The sequence below is a fragment of the Malaclemys terrapin genome, chromosome 3, assembly GCF_027887155.1.
Source record: "Malaclemys terrapin pileata isolate rMalTer1 chromosome 3, rMalTer1.hap1, whole genome shotgun sequence".
Classification (NCBI taxonomy): domain Eukaryota; kingdom Metazoa; phylum Chordata; order Testudines; family Emydidae; genus Malaclemys; species Malaclemys terrapin.
In genome coordinates, this window is record NC_071507.1 from 117,170,494 (window position 1) to 117,187,678 (window position 17,185).

The window sequence follows — 17,185 nt, forward strand, 5'->3', positions numbered from 1 at the left end:
TTGAGATACTTTTAGGAATTTAGGAATCTCTTCTTTTCTATAGTATAAAGCTCCCATTTCTAGTAATTTCTTTACATTGTTCTCCAGATCGTCACAGGAGTATCATCTCCACATACAGGACATGTGTGCATTCATGCACATGTGTGTATGTTTATAAAAAACACACAGAACAAACAAATCTTGTTTCACAAAGACACATCTATAGTAATAAATAAAGGTTGTGGTACTCTGGAGTTTATCTGTGGAGACACCTTTTGTCTCTTCTAACTTTTGGGTCAAACATGTCCTATCACTTATATCACCTATAAATATAACAGGGTTAAAAAAAGAACAAGATAAGTTCATGGAGGATAGATCCATCAATGGCTATTAGCCAGGATGGACAGGGATGTTGTCCCTAGCCTCTGTTTGCCAGAAGCTGGGAATGGGCGATCGGGGATGGATCACTTGATGATAACCTGTTCTGTTCATTCCCTCTGAGGCACCTGGCACTGGCCACTGTCGGAAGAGAGGATACTGAGCTAGATGGACCTTTGATCTGATCCAGTATGACCATTCTTATGTTCTTATCACATGCTGTGAAGCATAACTTTCACCTGTACCTAATTATGTGGTAGGTCCATCCATTTAGATTCAAAATTTCCTTCTGGCCCACACAAACCTGCTGATCTCTCTCTGCTTTTTTACTGTCTTTAATATAATAAATGTTGAATCTTGAAATAGAATTATTTAAAAATTAAACTGGTTATGGAAAAGAATTCCACATCATTTCAAGCTTCCCACCTATCTCCTCATCTGTCTCCTTGAAGGGTTGGAAGCTGTGATGAGAAGTAATGCATTGGTTCCAGCCTCCAATGTAAAGACACGTACGTCATATTGAAAACAGAGTACATAAAAATCATATTTCTTTGAGTTTGTGAATAAACCATGGTCTGAGACTCATGAAAGCTGGGTTGTATTCTTGGCTCTGGCATAGAGTTCATGTGTGAGATTTGGCAACTCAACTTAACCTCTCTCTGTTTAAACTTCCTGCATCTTCAAAATGATCGGATAGTGATATTTCCCTACCACATAGTATTATTACTTACCTCTGGTATTGTTAGTAAGCAGCTTTGGCTTGAAAGTGTATACAGAAAAATTCTTTCATCCACTAGAAAAAACAAACTTTCTGTAAAAGATCAGTGTCAATATTATTATTAGAGCTACGTGGGAGCTGGAATTTCTACTTTGTGGGAAATTCTATTATGTCAGCATTTGTTTTAGTTTCCAATTGCAACAAAAACAAAATTGACAAATCCTGTGAAACAAAGATTCCCCAAGCAAATTCATTTTGGGGCAAAGAATTTGCTTCAATTTTGGCATTTTGGATTTTTTAAAAAAGTGTTTTATAATATAAAATAAAATTCAAAATGAAGTGTGGCTGTGACACGCTGGCACCCCAGTATTCACCACTGTCATGTAATTAGGATATGTTTTGTACAAAGTATGCCTTGAGAGGTATCATTCTAAAAGTCTTGGTTTGCTAGACATTAATAGCTCTTTGGATTGTATGTGCTATTGTCGTATGTGAAGTTATGGAGTTTGGCTATGTATGTGTTACTGAAACAGGTGAGGTTGAAAACACCCACAAGCAACCTTTCAGGTACGACAGTAAAAAGATCAAACAATGTTAGTGGCTTATTGAGGAAATGCACACAAGCACAAGGATTCTCCAGGAACTGTGTACAATAGAAACCTCTCCAAGGTACCACACAATGAGAACTGTTTGACCCATGTCACAGCAAAAGAGCTTTCCAGCTATTGGGAAGAAGATATAAAAGGGGGAAATGACATCATGATGGTACCTCATTCTCCCTACAACAACACAACTGGAAACACTTGAGGAATAAAGTGATGGTCCCAGGCTAAAGGGATTTTTAGCCTGGGAATGGAACACCTGGGGATTCCCGGCTGTAAGAAAGTGTAGCTTGCCCCTTAAGAATCTGCAGCCTGCTTGTAATCTCTTTGAATATGAATACCAGATTCTCACCCTATCTATATAGTATATTAAATTTAGTTTGTGGTTTTTGTTTATTTGCTAGGTGATCTGCTTTGATCTGTTTGCTATCACTTATAATGACTTAAAATCTATCTTTTGTAGTTAATAAATTTGTTTTTGCTTTATCTAAACTAGTGTGTGGGAATCATAACTCGGGGCAAAAGGCTGTTGCATATTTCTCTCCACATTGAGGGAGGGATGAATTTTATGAGCTTATGCTGTACAGTTTCCTGTGCAGCACAGACAGTATTGTTTTGTGTTTATACTCCAGAGGAGGTGCGTGCCCAGAGAGGGTGCCCTACCTGTAGCCTTCCTATGAAGGTGCTGGTCAACTGGGTGTGGCCCTACCAGTGTATGCCAGTGAAAGTGCAGGCTGGAGCCTGGAGGGCTTTGCAGCTTGTACTGTGTAAGAGGGAGACCAGGCTGGTGGGTCAGAGGGGCTCAGTGGTACCCCAGTTCCAGCTGGCACCAGAGGGGGAACCCATCACAGTGGTTTCAAAGCAAAAAATTGAAACTGTCCATTAAAAAAAAAAAAAAAGTCAAAATGGCATGTTTCAGCCTTATCAGAACTTTCTTTTCATTTTTTTTTCTCAACAAAATGTTATCAAAATTGACATGTTCCCATGCAAAGTTTCAGTTCTCATGAACAGCAAAGCTAAGATTTACTGAGATTTCATTGGGAAACAGTACATTTTGCTATCACCGTTATTCCTCAATTTCTTAAAGGAACTGGGGTCCAGAGGAAGGGAGAATTAAAAAGAGCTCCAGGAAGGTACTTTCAGTAACCAGCTTTATTTTCCCCAGCAAGCCTGCTCTTCAACTCCACGTTCACTGAAAAATTCCACACATTATTTTGAAAGAGTTATTGATGCAAAAACTATGGACAGTGGGTACACTATGAACTGAGCACCATGCCCTCTGCACAACAACTGTACTGTACAGACTGTGAAAATAAACAATGGCTGTCCTATGGCCCAAATTTTGCTCAGTCATTGAACTATCTCATTGGGATGCTTGCACAGTGAACTGGAACTCTAAGCTTATGAATCAAAGCTCCAAATGTATCTGTATGTTTTAAGACTTGTATGTCCAGACTCTAATAAACGCTACACATGCTAATGGAATCCTGAAGAAATGAATATTCCCTCCAAGAATTAAGTTTCCAGTCACATTTCTCTTGCTGGACCCTTGAGGTGTTTGAAAACTACTAAACAGATTACTTATCAATTGCCATGCAAGCCTGAAAGAGGGTCATAAAAAAAAAAATCATATACTAAGCACAGTAGGATCTCTTTCCTCTTACTCTGCATGTTTTTTTAACATCTTGTGGTTATTTAAACAGATGCGTTAAACCTTCCTGCCTTCTCCACTGCCTTCTTGATTAATATCAAAAAATTGTTTCCGTGGTATTGAAATGATGGGGAAAAGCTTCATGCTATCAAAGATTGAAAGCTAAACAGCAGTGATTTTATACAAGGTGTGGGATCTAGATGACTGAACGTCATCCCTGGCATTCTAAAGAGCCATAGTGCTGCTTGTGGTTCATGGCATCTTGAAAAACCTTCCTGTAAGTGTTCCATTTAGAACATGGAGATTAAAAATACAGGTTTACACTGGGTGGTCTGCTAGCTGGAACAGTGTTGGATTGTCAAGTGAGGAAAAGCCAGGTGCACAAAATATTGTTACTTGTATTAGAATAACACCTACCAGTCCCAATCAAAATCCAGGCCCCATTGTTTTAGGCCAGGGGTCGGCAACCTTTGAGAAGTGGTGAGCCAAGTCTTCATTTATTCACTGTAATTTAAGGTTTTGCGTGCCAGTAATACATTTTAATGTTTTTAGAAGGTCTATAGTATATAGTCTAGAAAGTCTATAATATATAAACCATTGTTTTATGTAAAGTATATAGGGTTTTTAAAATGTTTAAGAAGCTTCATTTAAAATTAAATTAAAGTGCAGAGCCCCCCGGACCGGTGGCCAGGACCCGGGCAGTGTGAGAGCCACTGAAAATCAGCTCGCGTGCCGCCTTTGGCACGTGTGCCATAGGTTGCCTACCCATTCTAGGCCTTATACAAACACACAGCAAGAGACAATCCCTGTCCCCATAGAGCTTACAATCTAAATAGTCAAGACAGGGCGGGGGGGGGAGGAGGGTGAAGGAAGGAGAGGAAACAGATGGATAAAGAGGTTTGTCCAAGGTCACCAGCAGAGCCAGGAAAATAACCCAAGGCTCCTGAGCTCCAGTCGAATGCCCACCGAACTGCACCCCATTGCCTCCATGAGATGACTCCAACATACTAATTTCCCAGCCCATTACAGAATGGGTGCAAAGAGAAGCTGATGGACAGTTCACCAAATGGAAGAACACAGGCCCTAGTACTTTTAGAGAATTCTTAATGGGTGACCTTGATGAGAAAGGAGGACAAAGGCTCCTCAGCAAGCATCACTTTCATGTCCCCATACAGAAGGAAGGTGACAGAGACAGTAAAAGGCAAAGGATGTGAAAGGCACCACAGGAATACAATGACTCCCACTTAGATGTCTGTGAGGGGTTAAGGAGAAGAAGAAATTTGTTACCTAAACAAAAAAGTCTGGAAAAAAATCAAGCTAAACATTACTAAAAGGACAGGAAAGTGAGTGCTGTGTTACCTTGTGAGACCTGTGGGCAAACCCTAGTTCAAATATAAGTGAAAACAGGTTTGTTGGGTTCATGATAGTGCCTGTCAATCATCAATCAGGATCACTAAGCTACCTTACCCAGGACTGGCATAGCAAGAAGAGCTGTGGGTCAGAAATGAGGTATAATTTGAAATATTGGGAGGGCTACGGAAGGTTTGCCCACACAATTACTCCTCTAATATGCTTGGGATCAGTCATGGCTTTGCCACAAGCCCCTACTTGTGGGACTGTGTGCTGGAGGCAGATTGTGACTCCAACAGTTACCATTTGCTTCCCAGTTTCCTCCTGCTGTAGGGTTGACAGACCCAGCACCTGCCCTACACTAGATGAGCATAAATCATCCAGTGCACAGCCTCCACCCATTCCCCATCCCTTCTTGCCCACTCCCAGCCATATGCACAAGTGCAGACAGAGTGACCCCATAGAAGCTTCTCTCCACTCTCCCTGTGGCTACTCATGGTAGGAGTATTCTGCCAGGGAAGTAAAGTCACCCCTTGTCCCGTTGCTCCCCAGAGCAGACACACAGGATGTGCCACAGTCTGGCCTATTATAATTCTATATTGGTACTGAAGTAGCGTCTAGAAGCCCCAATCAACAATCAGTCCTCAATAGGCATAAATGCTTAGACCATTGAGGACTGATTGTTGATTGGGGCCTCTAGATGCTACTTCAGTACCAGTATAGAATTATAATAGGCCAGACTGTGGCACATGTAACAAAAAGTCAGTCCCTGCCCCACAGAGCTTAGGATCCTAGTAAATCTAGCTCTTGCTAGTTTTTCTTACTCCTTCATTTGTTTTTCAGCAAGTGTTGACATTGTTCCACCAGGAGCTGAAGCTCTCTTTCATTTTGGTTGTCCCTCAGGGCAAATTCCACAGTATCCTGAATATTGACAAGCTTAAAATCTTTTGCATGGCTTTACAGGCTCAGGCATCCTTCGCTCCCATGAAGAAAAGCAACTTTGTACATTTCATTGACAGCTGATGGTAACAGTGAAACCAAAACAGGGGTTTTACTCACACCCAGCATCAGGCAGTGAAACCTTGCAAATGAATTCCTACTGATATCTATAGGAGTCTTTCATTGGTTTCATGGGAACTGGATCAGGCCCTAACTGTAGTATATAGAATACAAGCTGATTTTATACAGCACTTTCAGAACACTTGGCAAAATAATGAGTCAGGCCATTCTAAAAATATATTATTTTATAGTCAGGTGTGCACCTAAATTCAGAACCCAGCCATTACTTGTAAACATACTGTTGGTTAAACCAGGACTGTCAGTGAGCTCAGAACTAATTATTATGTATTATTTTGTGCAAAATAAACAATGTTTTGCCTTCTGATTTTTTGCTAAAAAAGTGCTTAAATGAACCTTTTCTCTCTGACAGACCCCAAAGGCTGCATCATTAACTGCAGAGAATTCTCACTCTCAATCAATTAAAGATGCAATTCTGACTTTAGTGTTTTCCGAGGCAGTGGCAATTTCTGAATTACAGGCTACCGTGCACTTCTCACTCTGAGATCTATGAGCAAGGTCAGCCATAGCAGTCCGGGTATGGCAGTGCAATTAGAAAGGTGCTTGTTTTGTTAGCTAAGCATAAAATACCCAGGGCTGCAGAGTGAAGCCTTCATTTTGTAAGTAAATTAACTGTAATAACTTTCAAACTACAGCTGGTGAGCAAGCCACGCGCATGTGAATAGGTAATCCATAGCCTGCTAAAGCTGTGTTAGACATTCCTTCTAGAAACAGCAAATCTGCACATGATAAAGTTTTTCAATTGTCTGGAAAAAAAAAAAGGATAGGGAAAATGCCACTTTATGTGCCACCTGACTTTCAAGTGAGGAACTGAATAGGTGACATTGGCGATCAAAGCAATGAGGAACAGAAGAAAAAGGCCTTGGAGACCTAGAAATTAATAGGTCATGAGCTGAGCATTTCAAGTCTCACGTCTTTTCCAATTCCATTTGAGTTACGGTCCCCAAAGGAAACCAGCATTTGACATGGATTTCCATAATTGGTTGCCACTATGGTGACCTTGGGTGAGACAGATCCATTCATTTAATTTTCTCTATGCTCTTTCCTACTTCTTTTACATGCAAGATGAGGGGGCTGAACAAAAAGAAAAACATGGCGCTCCTGAGTCCAAGTGGTGGCACATATAAGAATTACATGGTCCCAGGAACCTCTGTGTGAACAGGCTTCCCCTTCTGCTCCTGCAAACCCACACTGCTAAGCTCCCCTGATGAATTATACAGGACATATAGTTTACTGGGCTACAACACAGTACAACAGCAGACAGACGGAGACCTCCTTCTACTCCCTGGGTCAGCCTTTAATACTGCTTGTTTTCTTCCCAGGATTTTCCACGTGGTGAACTAATTGCCTCATTAGCTCATGAGGCTCCCTGCAGATGTAAGTGATCCATTCTACCCTTCCAAACCCAACAAGTTACCTGACTCCCTCCTACTCTAGCCACACCAGTTGCCCGGGGTGATCCAAGTGACTAGGATGCAGGCTGACAAAGAGATTTATTTGTAGTTGCAGAACTCTGTCACACATAGAATCGTAAGACTGGAAGGGACGTCAAAAGGTCATCTAGTCCAGACCCCTGCACTCATGGCAGGGCTAAGTATTTTCTAGACCATCCCTGACAGGTGTTTGTCTAACCTGCTCTTAAAAATCTCTTATGACAGAGATTTCACAACCTCCCTATGCAATTTATTCCAGTGCTTAGCCATCCTGACAGGAAGTTTTTCCTAATGTCAACCTGCTGCACTTGCTGCAATTTAAGCCCATTGCTTCTTGTCCTATCCTCAGAGGTTAAGGAGAACAATTTTTCTCTCTCTTCCTTGTAACAACCTTTGATGTACTTGAAAACTGTTATCCTCTCTCAGCATTAGAAGAAATAATTGAGAGATATTCCAATCTCCAGTCTCGATCATAAACTGTGAACACCCCCTTCCTTCCTATGTGAGAGATCGCTTTCCTTGGGTCTTTTCTTTCTAAAGAACAGATTCAATTGTTAACTCAGGTACTTTTGAGTGTTAATGATGTTCTAATTTGTAAGACTCACTTCCACATCCAAGATCTAAACAGAAATAAGTTGGGAATCTACTAATTTAATTGTAAATGAGTCTATTGTATTGTCTCTTTCTTTAGCTTTGCTGGGTGCTGGCAATTACTCTCCAACTTTGCTGGGACGGTTTCTTCGTTTCTTATTATTAAGTGTTAGGATTACTCTCTGCGCAGATTAGTTCTTTCCCCAAAACTTCCTCACTCAGCAGATGGCTTATGAAAACCTGGAACCATTTTAGCCATGGAAAAAGTGTCTAGACTTAAATTTGATTCATATGGCAGATATCTGAGCACATGGCCACCTTTCCTCACTTGTGCAGAATCTAGGCCCTAGATTAAAAAGCCAACATTCTTCTGATCCTATGAACTCACATTTGCTTTGTATGATGTCTGGCTCTGATCCCTGTGACTTATTTTTTTTTTATTACCTTGACATTTTCTTTTGGATTCATATAATCTCAGTTTTATGACCATGATAAAAACCCAATAACTGATACAGTTAAAAATTGAAGAGATATAAGCTAAGCACTGCAGCCCATCAAGTGACTTACATTTGATGAATGTCATCTCAGAACCTGCAGAATATGCATTTGACAGAGGGCTGAAGGACAGGTGCAAAGCAGCCTGGGCAATTTATTTCAACCAGCTTACGAGTTATAGAGACTTTCTCCCAGTTAGCCCCTTTGTTTACCCTGACATTTTTTGTCAAGCCTCCAAAGCTTTCTTTCTTTCTCTGGCTCCCTCACATCCTAAAGCCAAATGAGTGGACAGATGTAACCCAAGAAGTATGTTTTGTGCAGCTGACAAAATTCTATCATAACCTCCTTCATTGTTCCAGAGACATTTGTCTGTGCTAGTCATGGAGAAATTCTACTCAGATGGCTTTAGTGTATTGAATAGAATTGTGGCAGAATTTTGCAGTCCAGTCAGAAGATTGTTTGGTATACCTATATGCATTTTACCTTTTATTTTGGCATTAAAAGTTAAGCCACAGACTATATAATTATGTAAATAAACAAAAATAATTGGAAAATACACAACAAATAGTGAAAACTCCTGGACCAGTATGAAAAAGTATCCACTAGACCAAAGGCGTTCCACTCACATTTACAATCATGTGGACTACCTTCCTTTCCAAGTTGTGGTACCTCTGTGGCTGGTAACCACAAACTGGCTGACATAGAACACTAAGTTCATGGTTCTAATTCAGTGATTCTTGACTTTTTCTATAATGTGACCATAGAAAAAGTTTTGGGATCTTCCTCCTGTAAGTCTTGGGACTCCACACACATCTGCACATGAAGAAAAGGAGAGAGATCATGACCTCTGAAACCTGGTTACAATGGCCAGTGTGAAAACTCATGCTCCAAGAAAGGTTTCCACCAGCATGACCTCTGTTTTTCCAGGGTTGAGCTTGAGCAGCTGTGGCCATGTCCAGCTCTCTTAAGCAAGTCACCAGCACCTCAAAGTTGATATTGCTGAAAGCTACCAACAAACAATAGTATTAGCCTGGCTAAAAGGAGACTGTCTACTAGTGCAACTGCTGCTCTCTCTGTTCTGTATTCTGGCCTGAAGCCTGAGTTGGATGAGTCAAGAATCAATATTAACAGAGATAAGGTTTAGAGACAGTTTATCACCAACAACTTCCCGATAAACTTGTTCAAGAAAAGAAGGTTAGAGGAAGTCATAAAGTCCCTAATTCCCAGTAGCACTGAGATGTTTAGTGTATAATGCAGGTGTCTTACATATTTAAATGCCATTGTAAATTAATCAATGAGCAGAATGGACTATAATTTCTTTTAAAAAGCAGTTGCACTTCATTGTCTCCAACCCTGAGCTTTTGCTGCAAAATATACCTTTTCACAGCTTACAAGAGCAATGTAGCGACCGTGTTCTGAGTAAAAGGTAGCTTAATAGCAGTGTCTGAAAAACCATCCAGAGTTTATACAAATTGATTTTTTTCTAAAATTCAGAGCACTATGTGGTCAAAGTGGAAATAAGACAGTGCTGTCTCTGCAATGCTCACCACAGTTGAGTCAGTTAGGAACTGAGGAACATTACTGAAAAAAAAAAAAAAAAAAAGTTCATTGCATTTGCCATGAAGATTAAGCTGGTGACATGTGTTACAGTTGTTCTATAAGACTTTTTTCTTACATTTATGTTCTATAGGAAACAGGCATGGAAAGGGTCTAGATACAGGAGCTTTTACTATAATTCACTAAAGAAAAGAAATGCAATACTTGAGAAACAGATTGTAAAAGAAGAAACAGAACAAAAAAAAGTTGGCTGCTGAATTACAAAGTGGGCTTATTAATGGGGAAATAGCTCACCAAATGAGATAAAGGACCAAATAGCAAGCCTGAAAAAGAAAGGAAAAGGAGGCACCTGTACTCAACATGGGCCCTATTGTACCTTCCAGTGTGGGGCAGAGGGCCTGAGAAAATCCATGTGGTGAACCCAGTGGAGTTTGAAAAATGTTCTCCTTAAGGAAAGGGAAGGGCTGAGCCCTGCAAATCGTGGGAATGATGTTCAGGAATAGAAAATTCCCACACAGGAACAGGAAATCCAACTACTGAGAGCCCTGCCCCTTCCTCTGGAAGTAGGGCAACTGGTGGCTCTACAAGGGAGATGTAAGCTCAGAGTGAAAGTTAATGCTGCAAAGAGCAGCCTTGACTTCCGCATGGCTAATTACCTAGCCATTAGGGGAGCTTGTTTCAGAGATCATCTACTCCCTAGTTCTGTCCCAGCATGTTCACCCCTTGCATCCTGAAGTTCTGACCCTGTGCATTCCCAGAGGAAGAAACATGCTAAAGAGGCAGTTCCCCTCCCCTCTTGATTCTCTGGGGACTCTTGTGTTTTCTAACACTTCTTTAGTTCCCTCCTTGTCTCACAGCAAAGGGGAATTTAGATTTAGACTTTGAAATTGAGGCGAGAATGGGGGAGAGAAAAAGAGAAAAGCAAAAATGAGAGTGGCAAGAAGACCCCAACAATATAAAAAAAGGACAGTAGAGCAGAGCTGAGGAAGTCAGTGTTGCCCAAGCTGTGTAACTACAAGATCACTAAATGTGATCTAGCAAGTGAGGAGGAGGAGGAGATGCAGTCTAACCAGTGGAAGCCAAAGAACACCAGAAATGATGGATGGCAACGACATTATAGGGCCGACTTAGACAACATGTAATTGCTTGATTGCATAGACGAGAGAAAGACTATGTATAGCCAACGAACATGAAATTGCTGAAAGATAAAAACTGGGAATGCCTTGAAAGCATGGTTTTCTTCCTCCAATGAGAAGTGGCGGTTTATTTTTATTTATTTTTTTGACACAGCATCAAAAAACAACACACACAAAAACCCCAACCTACTAAAGTCTGGGAAGCTTTTTATAATCATCTGCCCTTTTATAGTTTCTAGTTATCACTAAAGTTGCTGTTTTATTCCCAACCCATTCAGGAAGGAATAAAAAACAAAACAAAACAAGCCAGATAGCAAAGTAACAAATAACAATAAATAACTTTTTCACTTCACAGATAAATCAAAGGAAAATCTCATTTTCTGTGCCCTCTGTTTTCATTAGCTTCTATATGCTAACATACCCCAACAGGCCTGCTTCTTGTTTATTTTTTAATAACCGTTTCACCACTGAAGATGCAGACTGTTGCTGAGCTGAAACTCTGAGAATGTGTGTGGAGATGCTGAAGTCATTTCTGGATTCAGAAGCTACATTCTCATCAATCTGAATCACTGTGAAGAAGGCAACATGTTAACCAGGTCTTTACGGAGGCATATTAATAGGGATACCTTGACCTTGTATCTTCTCACCAAAGTTACACATTTTCCCCAAGCCCTAACAATATTTCACTGTTCATATTATTTTACATGGGATGTGAAAACACACACGGCAGCTTTAATATTCAGAAAGGATTGAAGTCAGGACATCTTGGGTGCATGACCTTCTAAAGATGAGGCAGTTGCTAAGACTCAGCACTTTGGAAGTGGAGGGTAAGCTATGGAGCAATTTCCATTAAAAATTGAACAGTGCCCGGTGAAATAATGTCTGAATACTCACTAAAAGGGCTGCAAATAGGTGGGAGAGCTGAAAACCAAATTTGTAATGGAGTATTTTTTTTAAATAGGCCTTGGAAATGGAAGTGTTACCTCACAAATCACAGCAAGCTCATCCGTGCTTATAGTGCCAGATAAAGTAAGCTCATTTTGGGAGACATCTTCTTGGCCAGCCTGATCATTAGAAACTATAAATAACAAGTGGAGAATAACCTTGCTTGGAATAAAGTGGTCATCAGTCAAAGTCAGGCTAAACGACATCCACTCACCCACAAACACCGAAACATAGAGAGTCTATTTTTGCTTCTTTTCACCTCCCTCCACTTTCACTCTCTCCGCCACATACTCTGGGGCAGGGTTGGGTAAAGGAAAGGTCAAGTCTTAGAGCACATAACTAATGCTGTTATATATCCTCAATCAGCTTCTCTATATTTAAAAAAACTGTATCATGTTTAAGCACAGTTGGGAACACTCAAGTTGGCTGACCAGATGCTGACCACAACTTATCTTTGTCTATGCTGACTACAAAGGCAGTCATTTGTGCTCCCTGTTGCCCAATAGGCCTAGAGCTCCCTGCATCCCTCACGGTTATGTCGAGAGAACAAAAAGGTATATCTGGCATATTGAAGTTATGTAGGATGTGTCCTACAAAATATATCTCAGCAAATGTACCTCAGGCATGACCCATTTTCATAACATTTTTACAGCTGCCATAAGGTAATTATACATATGTGCTAGCAACTGTTGCAGTTAAGAAAAGATTGGTTATGCTACCCGAATAACAAATTATAAAATTGTAACCAAAACCACAAGAAAGGAATAAGTAGCTAGACATGTTTGGAGGAACTGAGGTAAGTACTAAACCTGAAGCTTTCCATAGAAATCATGAAGAACTAGTCACAAATAAGCTTTGTGCTGCATATGGAACACAGCAAAATGAAATGATTGGTTAAGAAGTATTATGCAGCTAACCACATAAACCACAATAATCTTTGTTGTTAAATAGGCTAAAGTCCAGTGGTTCTCAAACGTTTTTTTCTGTGGACCACTTGAAAATTGCTGAGTGTCTCAACAGACCACTTCATGATCTTTCCAAATGTTTGCAACATTAGCTAATTATTGTAAAGCACTTTGGATAATGCACTATATAAAAAAACCTTAATAATAATTAACATTTTTTGTTCTACAAATAAAAGCACATGACTCATATTTTAATATCAGTAGTCTTACCTTTCTAATGCAATGGATGTGCCCTCTCTCCCCCACCATGGCGGTCCCCGAGCTGGGACTGGGAAGGAGGAGAATCTCTCCCTTTCTCCCCCACCACAGCAGCCACAGACATGAGACTGGGAAGGAGGGCCATTTCTTCCCAGCAGCCACAGCCCTGGAGCTGGGGAAAGTCACCTCTTTCTCTGGCTGCCGCAGCCCTGCACATCCCAAATCCCTCCCATCGCCTCTTCTCCCCACTGCCCCCTCCCACCTACCTCCTATTCTCCCCAAGGCCACCCCCTCCCATTACATGTGTGTCTTCTCCAGGGTCCAGGTACCTAATTAGTGGAGCCATGCCTGTGCGGCTCCACTAATTAGGTGGGTGACCCTTCATTCTCTTGTGTGTGGCCGCCCAGGCACGCATCTTAGAGGGAACTATCTGCGGACCACATGAATGGAGCTCGCGGACCACAGTTTGAGAACCTCTGGGCTAAACCATTGTGATCTTTTGTAGGTATGTCAGTCTGGACAATTAGTGTATTAAGAGCATAGTGGAACCTATGACTTAATAGGCAGCTGTCTAGATCATTGATTGCAAGGTTGACATTTGTTGGCGATTGGATGATGATAGGTGTGCAGGTAACTGCAAATTGTAGAAAGAAGTAAACAACTAATGTATAAAAAGCCATGGAATTATAAACAATTAGGTACAGAGTCAAAGGTGCAAATCTGCGTACCCGGTTTAGATAAGGTATTAACCCTTTCTGCATTGTGCCGACGTATTTTTGTTTAATAAAACTTGATTGAGCTTGGCTATTTGATGTCCTGCTGATCAATAATCTAAACTGAACTCTCTAACATCCCAATCATGTTTAAGCACAATAAAATGTTCAAATGCACACAAGCCCAACAGAAATCAATCACATGAAGAAATCTTAGCATTTTACCCTAGTGAATGGGTTCCGTTGATCCAGTCTTATATCTAGTCAAAAAAATTGCACTTACACGACACAGAACACTCTCTCTCTCTCCTTCTGATAACTGCTTAAGTTCTGATATCATTCCAGCGTGGGTTAGTCACCCATTAAAAATTGAGCTGGTCAGAAATTTTTTTCCCCTACAGAAAATTTTGACAAAAAGAAAAGAGAAAAAAAAACAACAAAAACAAACATTTCCACAGAATTCTTCCACATGAAATATTGAGTTTTTGGCAAAAAATCCAAATCCAAAATATTTTAATTCTGAAATGCCACTGCAGTGTCTCATAGGAGTTTGTAGTTCAGTATCTCCTGCTTCTATTCTCCTCCATAGGCTAGACTAGGGATCAGCAATCTTTGGCACACGGCCCCTTGGGGAAATCCACTGGCAGGCCGGGACAGTTTGTTTACCTGCAGCGTCTGCAGGATCAGCAGATCACGGCTCCCACTGGCCACGGTTCACTGTTCTAGGCCAATGGGGGCTGCGGGAAGTGGCACGGGCCAAGGGATGTGCTAGCCGCTGCTTCCCGCAGCCCCCATTGGTCTGGAGCGGCGAACCACAGCCAGTGGGAGCTGCAATCGCCAAACATGCAGATGCTGCAGGTAAACAAAGCATTCCAGCCCACCAGCAGATTTCCCTGACGGGCTGCGTGCCAAAGGTTGCCAATCCCTGGGCTAGAATCTCATATTGAACTGCATCTCCTATGTAGAACCATAGTCTTGTTTCCTGAGTGACAGGAGGCAGTGCAGTGATGCATCATGGAAAATTAAGTTGGTTTTCAGGCATTCTGGATTTTTTTTAAATGAAAAATTGAAGTTTTCTGCAGACAGCAGACAGTTTTTGTGAAAAATTTATTTACTCAAAAACCTAATTTTTCATTGCAAAATTTGACAGAAAATTTTCCCATCAGCCCTAATTAAAAAGTAAATGAGCAAAATGGCCTTCCTTCACGAAATATGCAGCCTTTAATTAAATGTAGAAAACCAAATCAAATGAGCTCAAATCAGCAGTCTCACTAGCTTTCAAAAGCTGCTATTCTTTCTAATGTTTTCTTTCCCGTTTAAACAAAGGTGTATGTTAGACCATTAATTGCAACAATGTATAGTTTGTGTTTTGTTTTTGCTTATTATTAAGCACTTCTTTCTGGTAAGACAACAGTAGCTCCTATGAATTTTTGCTACTCCATGTGAATACATTCTAAGACAGTGGTGGGCAACCTGGGGCCCGCGGGCTGCAAGGGGGCCCATCGGTGCAAGCCACTGGCGGGCCACCAGACCATTTGTTTACCATTCCCAGCCAATTGGAGCTGCAGGAAGCGGCGGCCAGGCCCGATCCACTTCACGCAACTCTCATTGGCTGGGAACAGCGGATCGCAGCCACTGGGAGCTGCAGGTGGCCATGCAATGTAAACAAATAACCTGGTGGCCCGCCAGTGGCTTGTACTGATGGGCCACGTGCGGCCCACGGGCCACAGGTTGCCCACCACTGTTCTAAGATAACTGTTTGCTCACAGTATAAAAAAAATTCAAAACACATATATAATAGGCCTAAAGATAAAACATACTGCAAAGTTTAGTGAGGTACTTCTTCTATTCCACAAAGACTGTCTATGTATACAGGGCATATTGTATCCTATTGACTTAATTCATTGTGAACGATCTCCAAATTTTTCACTGCACTGCACAGCTAAAGTAGCCATGTATATGCAGCTTTTCCTTCCTCAATGATTTTATCCATAGTCTCACATGATTTGATATTTATATTAAAGCCCGTAGTCATGTGATTACACTAGAATCTCAGCTTTTTTTTTTTTTTTTTTAGGTAATTTTTTAGCCCTCATGGTTGTGAAAAAAAGCTTGAAAACATGAACCCTAAAGCCTCTCCCCCCAACAGAAGAAAAATAAAAAGACACCCCCCCCTTTTAATCTCATGATTTTAAAGCCAATCTATTGATTTTGGCGGGTCTGACTCAGGATTTTTGAAAACTTGAGATTGTCAAAATTGCTTTCTTAACACAGCACTTTACAAATATAGGGCTTGATCTGTAATCTTTAATGGCAGAGTAGGACCTTATTCCACAAGAAGTCCCATTGAGATGCGACTAAACTACTACTCTATACAGGCAAAGGTGGCAAAAGGCCCTTAATGAGTAAACTATGTGCAAATTATACTACATGCATGCAAAATGCAATTTTCAACATGCTCTAGCTCAGTCAAGTTAAAAACAAGTTTCACCAGAACACAGAGGGGTTTAGTTCCCTGTGAGATTCCAGCAATTTCAGGACTAGAAATATTTTAAAACAAAACAATCAAAGTTGTCATTTTTTTCCACATGCAAGGTGTATAAAATAAATAAATAAAACAGCAGCACCATTTTTGCTCAAACTTTCCAAAGGAGCTTTAGGCAGAGACGAAAAACTTTAGACATTTCAGCTAAAGGTGAATGATTCAGAAATATACAGGAAGCTAAAAAAAGGGGGTGAGAATGGAAACTGTTATACAATCTTATCTATAGAGGTTACTGTTGCTCTTTCTGTAATAATAATAATAATAATAATAATAATAAAATCATTGCCTTACTTAAGGCGCCTGTGGGAACATTTACTTATGTGATTATTTTTTATCCTCAACACTTCATTAATGTAGATGAATTTTATTTTTTCCTATGATGTTTTAAAGTTGTCTAAAGTTGTTAAAGGTACTTATGATCAACATGCCTTGTAGGAATTTGCTAAATTGACTACCAGGGTTGTTATAGTTGTGTGAGCCACTATCAGCAAAACTATAAGGAAAAAGAACATCATTTATTGCCTTAGATTTCTGAAAGAGCAAAGCATTTTGTGATCTTACTTCTGCATTTCCGTGGAAACATATTGTCCTTTCTGTGAGCAGAACTCTCATTTTCATACATGAATACTGTACTAATAAAACTGAAAATCAATCATTTCACATAGTTGTCCAGAAGTTACCTCCAAAAACTAGATTGTACTCATTGATTTTTTATGATACTCTATTCATACTTTTTTTTTTTTTAAATAAGAAAATATATGTTTGTCTTCTTGGCTGAAAATAGTTATTTTAAGAGTGGGAAAAAGGAAAAGCCTACAACCAAATACACCCTTTTAAGCTAGAAGAACATTT